Source organism: Corvus brachyrhynchos, unplaced genomic scaffold (assembly GCF_000691975.1).
Source record: "Corvus brachyrhynchos isolate BGI_N302 unplaced genomic scaffold, ASM69197v1 scaffold370, whole genome shotgun sequence".
Taxonomy (NCBI): domain Eukaryota; kingdom Metazoa; phylum Chordata; class Aves; order Passeriformes; family Corvidae; genus Corvus; species Corvus brachyrhynchos.
In genome coordinates this window covers 394,621-402,796 of record NW_008235977.1, presented here as the reverse complement: position 1 = coordinate 402,796, position 8,176 = coordinate 394,621, and the positions used below count along the sequence as shown (strand labels likewise).

Genomic DNA, 8,176 nt, shown 5'->3' with positions numbered 1-8,176 from the left:
GGGTGGCAGCACAAAACACACTGTGAAAATCAGCACAATACTCAATTACACAATTTCAGCAGCATCAATGCCAATTAGTACTGGCCCCTGACCCCTAATTTGGTCTGGAATCCATCCATGATCTTAACCTGATTAGGACTTAGTGCACAACCAACATAAAATCCCACTGTTGCACATTTATTCTTCTGCCTTAGCATCCTAAGTTTTACTCAACTTCAACACTGAAGTAGCTAGGGGGAAAAAAAAATTCAAAGTTAATGTAAACTGTACACATTAACTGTGAAAAAACGCAGTAGACCTGCAGCTAACTGAAGGGATTTAACCTACAGAGAGGAAAAAACAAAGCATGTATTCTCTCAAAGAGTTTAATGCCGTGATTCCTGGAACACAAGGTATGTGTGGAACACAGCTACCATTTCAAAGACTTAAACACCCAGATGCCTCAAAAACATTTTTCTATGGCTGAGGAGACAAATCCAACAAAGTTTCAAATTGCAACTATCCCAACAAGGTTTCACTTCTGCATGTACAAGGAATGAGTGCATGAGTATGTTCACCACTGATGCAGAAAATTGCATATTCTGAAGGTAGCAATTGTTCTTACATGACCATGCATAGTCCAAGCCTACTCAATACCTGCACAAGCAAGAGAGCATCTCAGTCATTTCTGCAGCTGGTCCTTCAGAGACACACGCACAACAAGCCATGCCTAAACGGTTTTAACATTTTTATTTGCTGTCTCAACTTCTAACCCAAATTGTAGTGAGGAGAAAGAAAATCTTGTTCTCTCCTTCTCCCCCAAATGAAACGCAAGCTAGGAAGTTTTCTTACTCAACAGATACACAGAAGCTTCTCAAACTCATGTGGTGTTTACACTAACATGGGTGAAGGCAAAGCCAGAGAGTCAGAACACATGAAACATGTCTTGGCAGATGCACCGATCTAAGCAAACAGAAAAGGCAGTAGCCTGCTCCTAGCCTCCCTGTTCACTGGAAAATCATGCAATGCATGTGACACCTGTGATTTTAAGGAAAGGTTGCTGTCACAGGATGTCTATGAAAATAAACAGTGCAGATATACAGTTTATGAATGCTTAGCTTAAATTCATCTAGTATTTTAGGTTCTTCTATTTCCATTCAACTTACGCTCCAGTCCAAGACTGCTATCTCTATTTGTATGTCCATAGGTAACACATAACTGTTTTAGAGATATTCATGTAGCTCTTGCCACTCTGACATGGCAAGATTTGGACTGCAATTTGCTGCAGTCCATTAACATGAAGAAAGCTATCAGAACAGCTCATGTAAGGTCTAACAAAATTAGCATCTCTCTTCCCAAGAAATTGCCACAGATGTAGTTTAGTAACTTCTAGAAGCTTAAGGATGCTACTATTTGAAATTATTGTACAGATGCAACATTGGAGACCATCGGGTATGGTGGTTCGCCTATTACATAACTGTCACACAGAATGAATACATAATTAACAATCTAGAAGCAGCTTTGGAAGCTCAGCAATTTCATCTAAGGCCTGTTCTATGCTAAGAACAAGAAAGCAGCATCTTTAAAAAAACTAAACCCACAGGCATAAGGATCTAGTAATTTTTCCATTCCACATCTAAACCCCCTTGCTCTCCCCTCTGTGTCCATATTTAGCTCACATCTCTATGCTGTTTCGGCTCAACAAAACATCTTAAAAAAAAAAGCAGTGGAAAGTTCTCCACTGTTACACAAAGAAATATGAGCTTTTGCTGGGATAAATCCTTTGTCAGCATGCCTTACACTTCTATGTAAAAGGGCACATTACTATCATTTAAACTCCTCAATCACTTCTTGTGTAAGTTCACTACAGTAAATGGACTTTAACCAATCATCTGTCTCTCCCACTGCTGTCATTAAAATATGAAGAGTTTGAAAATACATTAACACTCCCTTTTACTCTTATACTATCACTGTTGTACAAAGAAAGACTTGTACTACAGAGGCTGGATTCTAGCTACAAACACAAGTGCTAGTTTTGTCTACTGAAGTTCAGTTTTACATATTCTAACAAAGCAACATGGTTACGACAGAAGTTTGGAAATTCAAACTCTAACCTTAATTTTGCAGAAGTATATATGAACCTTAGCACTTACTTCAGCTGTTCCAGACGAATGAATAATTTTCATCCGCAAAACTCTGACAGCATTCTGTATCCACATTTATCAAGCGATCTGACATCATCTGTTGTTACATGCAGATACTAAAGACCAGTACAACAACCATTCTACGTAGGGAGCTTTCCTTAATTACCTTTTTTAACTAGATGTGGGCTTCCAAACCTAAAGCATGAGGAACCACAGTGACATGCTGAAGCATCAAGTATTCTTTTCAAAAAAGTATACCTCTAACCCAGAGTAATACAGAGATACCAAACTCAAAGTTGAGCCTTTCGATTTTTGTTCTTTGCCCTACTCTGATGGCATGTACCAGGGTGCTTGATAAATTGCTCACTCCACCCGCTCTATAACTAAGTTTACATAAAAGCCTCCTACCTTCTGAAACACATCTTGTCTAAAAGGTTATTGACCCTCATGTTCAGCCATCACAATGCTGCTACCACACCGTCTGAAGGGGATGGTGGAAACACCACTGTAGCTTACACATGGGGCACACTGGTCATAAGATACCACAGCTTCACAAAGTTCAAGTTAAAAAAAAAAAAAATTAAAATTCTAGCTAATTTTTTACATGCAGGAAATACAATATTCAAATTTACAGATACAAGCTAACTTGAGCTAATTTCTACAACAAAATCTGCTACACTTACGCCCATGTGTCTCCAAGATCTGGTGCTTAGGATATTTAGGAAAATAACTACAGTAACTACTATGGACTTCTTAATAACCTTTTCTAAATCAAGTTTTCTACCTTGTGGCCCTACTCCAAATCAGAACAGAGGCAGGCATCCAGAGGGGCTGCTCTCCAGCCTCTCCTCAAGCTCAAGATATCCTCAAACCTAAAGGAGACAGAAAAGACAAAGTAGAAAATATGAAGAGGAGACGTAAAGAAACAGACACCAGAACTCTCGGAAATAGCCAAACTATTTGAATAAAAAGAAAATAAATTAAGACAGGAAGGAAAAATGCAAGCAAATTTTACACATATTTCAGCTCATCATCTTTCAGTCCAGTATCTTCTCAGCTGAATGGCCATGAAAAATAAGATTATTCTTTTAAATTTTCTCACTGTCTTTCCAGACAGATGCCAGATCATTTCCCCAGGTCACATGTGGGTCAAGCCAAGGCAGAAGAGGGGAGGAAGACCCTAAATAAAACTACAATTTAAAATTTATAAACTACTAAAAATGCAAACAGAAAAATATTCCAGACATATCGATTTTGCCCTGTATGAATCAGCAAACTGCAGTCATGCAGTCTGCACAAATGTCCATGTCACACATTTCAGTTAAGCAGAATTCAGAGGAACAGCAACGTGTAACTATTTAAAGAACTCATGAACCATACACAGTGCAGACACCACTACAGGACATCTAACCGGTTCAGTTTTCTCAAGAATCACAGTAATTAAAACAAAAACATAGTAAGATTAGCTAAATTATGGAGATTACACACAAAAATACTCACTTTGCATTTCTGGAATGTTAGCCGAATGCTTGCGTAGCAATACAATATAAAATGAGATGTCATTAACTACTTTGTCCTGTAGAAAAAAACCCCCACAGAATACACAGAAAGATAAATTCCTCAAAGAGTGTTTTAACAGATTTAAACTGCACTAACCATCTCCATCAGGTCCTGTGCTGAACAGTGTTACACAGCCAGAGAATTTGGCATTTTTCAATGCCAAATGATAGCAATGATAACCACTACTAAGAGATAGAGAAATAAATAAATAGTTTACCACTTTACAGTAGTTATACACCTAACATTTTATTTCTCTACCCTAGTGGCATTTCTTTCCAAATGTCTCTGGCTCTCTATTTTCAGGCAAAGTTAGTAAATTTGAACATAAAATCTGTATTTCTCTACAGATTCACACCAAAAGGTCAAGGCAGCAGATCTGACATAGGCAGTGGGCAGCAGAGGCAAGGTGGACTGCATGTGGAACAGGATACAATGAAGGAAGACCAAAAAAGTGACTTGTCAATTGTATTTCTGTCTTTCACAAATCATCTGAATTGATTAATAATAAAACATCTGTTGAACCCTATGCCCAAATCCACTATATTTGATAGAAAAATGTAACGCTAACAGAAGAAAGAAAAATTGCTGTGTGGCCATTTGTCATACAATAAAAAGCTTTTACTATTATGGATAATCTGCAGCATGTATTGAAACAGTCTGCAAACTGTATACTATTGTACCCAGTCCCTGATCTTGGTTTTTATGTTCTCTTCTTTGTAGCACTGCTGGCAATACAGAATTTTGTTTTACAGTAGGTTTTTCCTAAACAACTATATTTTGTTTCATCAGAAGTGCCCCTCCTACCTCTTGAGCTTTTATTTGAAGTTTAGAAACTGAAGTCAGAATTCTATACAAAATAAGGAGATCCACTGAGTCACTCCATAAAGCTGTCCTATGACTAAAGTTAAAAAAAGGCACTTGAATTATTTGTCTTGTTATTAGAAGCAGTAATTATTCAAGAAAGGTGCAGAGAGAAAAATTCAAGCAGCTTGCCATTTTACCTACAGCTAGTTCTTCCAGCATAAACCCAAACTACTTCCTTACTCAAAAAACCCCTGTAGAAAATAGCATTAAGTAAGTCAAGAATTACTTCTCACAATTATGTTTGGAAATGAAAGTAACTGACTGAAGTAGCAAGTCAAACTGTACTACTTGTGACTGTCTCTGCTCAGATAAATTTTCCCTGAAAGGGACTTCTTTAATGGTTATTACAATGGCACAGATGCCCTTCATGAAGACTCAGCTGGGGAAGCCTCCACCTTCACTTCCTGATATTTGTTCATATCTTAATACAGGGAAACAAGCATCAAGAAAAGTAATGGCTTTTCCAGCCCAGACAAGTCTTTGAGTGAACTTATTAACCAATCTTTCAAGATTCTCAACTCATATTAAACTGCTTGGTAAAGAGCCAAACTGGTCTGCCTCTCCTCGTACAGAAAATAAGGAATATCACATGAAGCTCTCAGATAACAGATTCAAAACAGAACCGAGGAATGACTTACTGACACCACACAAAGTGCTGCTCTTACTGACAGAAAACATGGTAGCTGCAAAAACCATACATGGGCTCAAAAGTTTTTCTAAGTATATCCATGAAACAAAAATCCATACAACGCATCATCCCCACTGAGACTGGGAGAGCTGACCTAAGGAGTAACCCTATATTGTAGAAAAGAGTGCAAGAGTAAAGCACCTGCTGTCAAATGAGCACCTGCTCAGCTGTGGCAGACAAGCAGAACTTGAAACAATGGTCCTGTCACATTCCAGGGTCTCAGAGCTTTAGACTTCAAGAGAGAATAACAGATCAGACCAGTATGGCTATTCCTGCAAAGAATGGTCTTTGGGCTGCCCAAAAACAAAAACCCCAAACAAAAAACCAACCCACCAGCAAACAAACACCATAAACAGAAAGAAACTAAGACTACTGCTCCAGCCCATCACTTCTCTAAAAGAGAGGTGAAACAGTGACTGTGATACTATCTATAAAATATTTAGCTCTCTAATGATGCCTGAGAAGATAATTTCCTTCCCCACCATTCATAGTCTTTTTTTTTTAAGCATTCAAAGAAACCAAGGTGGACTAAAGATCCTTTCCATCCTTATTGTAATTAAAGCAGCATTAACATTTTACTCAAATGACAAGAGGCTTCCAATGACATAACTGAACTACTGATACAACACCACGGGAAGTACCATGCAATTTCAGAGGGAAAAAAGATGCAATATATAAGTAGTTCAAATATGTATTCTGATATTGAGGGGGAAAAAAACCCACAACCCTTTCTTGTCATCTCAAAACTGAAAATACTTCAAGTCACCGTCCGTCACACAGCTCTCTACTCCAGAAAACAATTATGAAGAGGATACCACTAGACACTGTTGGATGCACAGGCAGAGAAGAGTGGTACCTGTAATGTACTTCACAATCTGTTAATTCAGAATGCACAGCAACACAAATTGCTGGAAACATGGACTTTTGAAAGCTGTCCAAGAAACCCTGCAGCCTTCCTCTCGCCTAACAACACAAGCAGGAATCCCAGCAAATCATAACTAGCATAGCTGTATAGATGCTAACATAACTTTATCCTAGAACACTTAATCTTTGCAGTAATTATCACCACCATGAATACCAAAAAAACCAAAACAAAACCAAAAATCAACTCAATAAATCACAAAAAGTACTGATTATTTGTACATGGAGTTTCAATGACCTTTCCTTCCTAGAGGACATTTACTTGTTTGTTGAGGTTTTTTTATACAAAATGAAAATTTCTCTAATGTTATTTCCTTGTGCATACTATTGATTTCTTCAGACTGACACTCTAATTATGGCAAAACTTCCATCTCAAAACATGTTGTAGCAACACTTGTAGGCCTCTTGAAATTATGCAGACTCACTTACTTGAAGATAGAGCATCAAAGAGCTTACTATTTTCCCAAAATATCACATCCCTCATATTTGCGGTCTTATTTTTAAAAGAGTATGGTCCATACTGAAAGAAAAAGAAATAGAGGAAGGAAAACATGGTAGAGCAGATCAACTGACTGCACACAGTTTTTCTTATCAAGAGTTGTTATGTACTTGAGGGGTGAGGGGGAAGGCAAAAACAGCTACTCAAAACCTTGTTAAACCTTGAAAGCGATGGTGTACCTGAAGACAAATCCTGCCAAGTGCACTCCTCTGCTACAGTTCTGTTCATGCACAACAGATCACACAAAGCCAATACTCTGTGATCAGAACTGAATGTCCCTGGTGACAGATTCAGCAATACCAGCATAGTTTTGTGCATAGTACTCAAGGCATGCTTCCAAGCACCATGAAGAAACAAAACAAAATTAAAAAAACAACCCCCCAAAACAAATAATAAGGAAAAAAAGCACCAAACATAAATAAAACTAGGACTTTGTATCTTTCCCTCAAAGAATAAAACCAAGGTTATCTGGTATCTGACATGTCTATGGGTCACCGAAAAAAACATTCTGAGAAAAACATCAACATTCCTCAGCACCACTGGACTTTGGACACATAAACATTAACTTTCAGCCACAATGAGAAACAAGAAATACTTTGCGAGTCGGTGACAGAACTGCATCCTCTGTAAGACAGGGATTTAAGCACCTCACAAATAAAGAGCCCTCCTACAATTCCACCCCCCCATACATTATAGAAAAACAAATGGGTCTTCTCACCCTGAAAAAGACTGCTCTGAATCTTCCAGACTTTATCTCACAGTGAAAAACATTCAATGCTGAAACCAGACTGAGGCAGTCTGGATTAAACAGATGGCACTCTATTTAGAACAGTTTCACTGTTAATAACATGATAATGGCATTCCTCCTGGAAATCTTCTCATGCGCTTCCAATATCCCTATTAAAAACCCCTGAAACCCAGAAGTAGATTTCCATCAAAATATAATAGAAAAAATGCACTACAGTCTATCCCAAAATTCTGCCAGCATTACACTACGATGTTTATTCTCATTTTAATAAGAGTATCAAAAATTAATACAACAGTATATATTCTGTTGAAAAGAAACATTATTGCATTATATAGAATTGAGGAATCATTTAAGTCTTTATAAGTCACTGACTATGTGGTTAACTTTTACCAGTCTTTTTTCAGATGAAGTAGACTACGTGCTCAAGTTTGATGAACATAAAACTAATTTTAATTAACCAGATACTAAGGCAACTGACATTTCACAGTCACATAGCCACAGCATGCAAACCGCCGAGCTCCCGACACAAGCACTCAGTGAAACCAAGTCGCCACCTCACTCAAGAAGCAGCTATCAAGAGAATTCTTCACTTTCACTTACCTTTCAATGCACTTCCAGGATTTCGGGATGTCTCCCCACTTCTCCTAAGGAAACAAACACCAATGTTCTTTTAAGACGTACCCACTGAAAACCAAAACTTGACTCCTGGCGCCAGCCGGGCTCCCGAGCAGCTCCGATTTCTCCCCCAGCTTCTTCCCCAGCAGAGGCGCGCC

General features: G+C 38.2%; 1 protein-coding gene across 3 annotated transcripts in view; it reads right to left on the bottom strand.

The window, feature by feature from the left end:
* FAM126B (family with sequence similarity 126 member B) overlaps positions 1-8,091 on the bottom strand; it is a 50,298-nt gene extending 42,207 nt beyond the window's left edge. For all 3 annotated transcript variants that reach the window (XM_017728262.1, XM_017728268.1, XM_008629782.2), the window contains exon 1: positions 8,004-8,091. The gene's annotated coding sequence lies outside the window, so the exon portion shown is untranslated. The remainder of the gene's footprint in view (positions 1-8,003) is intronic.
* Between the last annotated feature and the right edge of the window lie 85 nt (positions 8,092-8,176).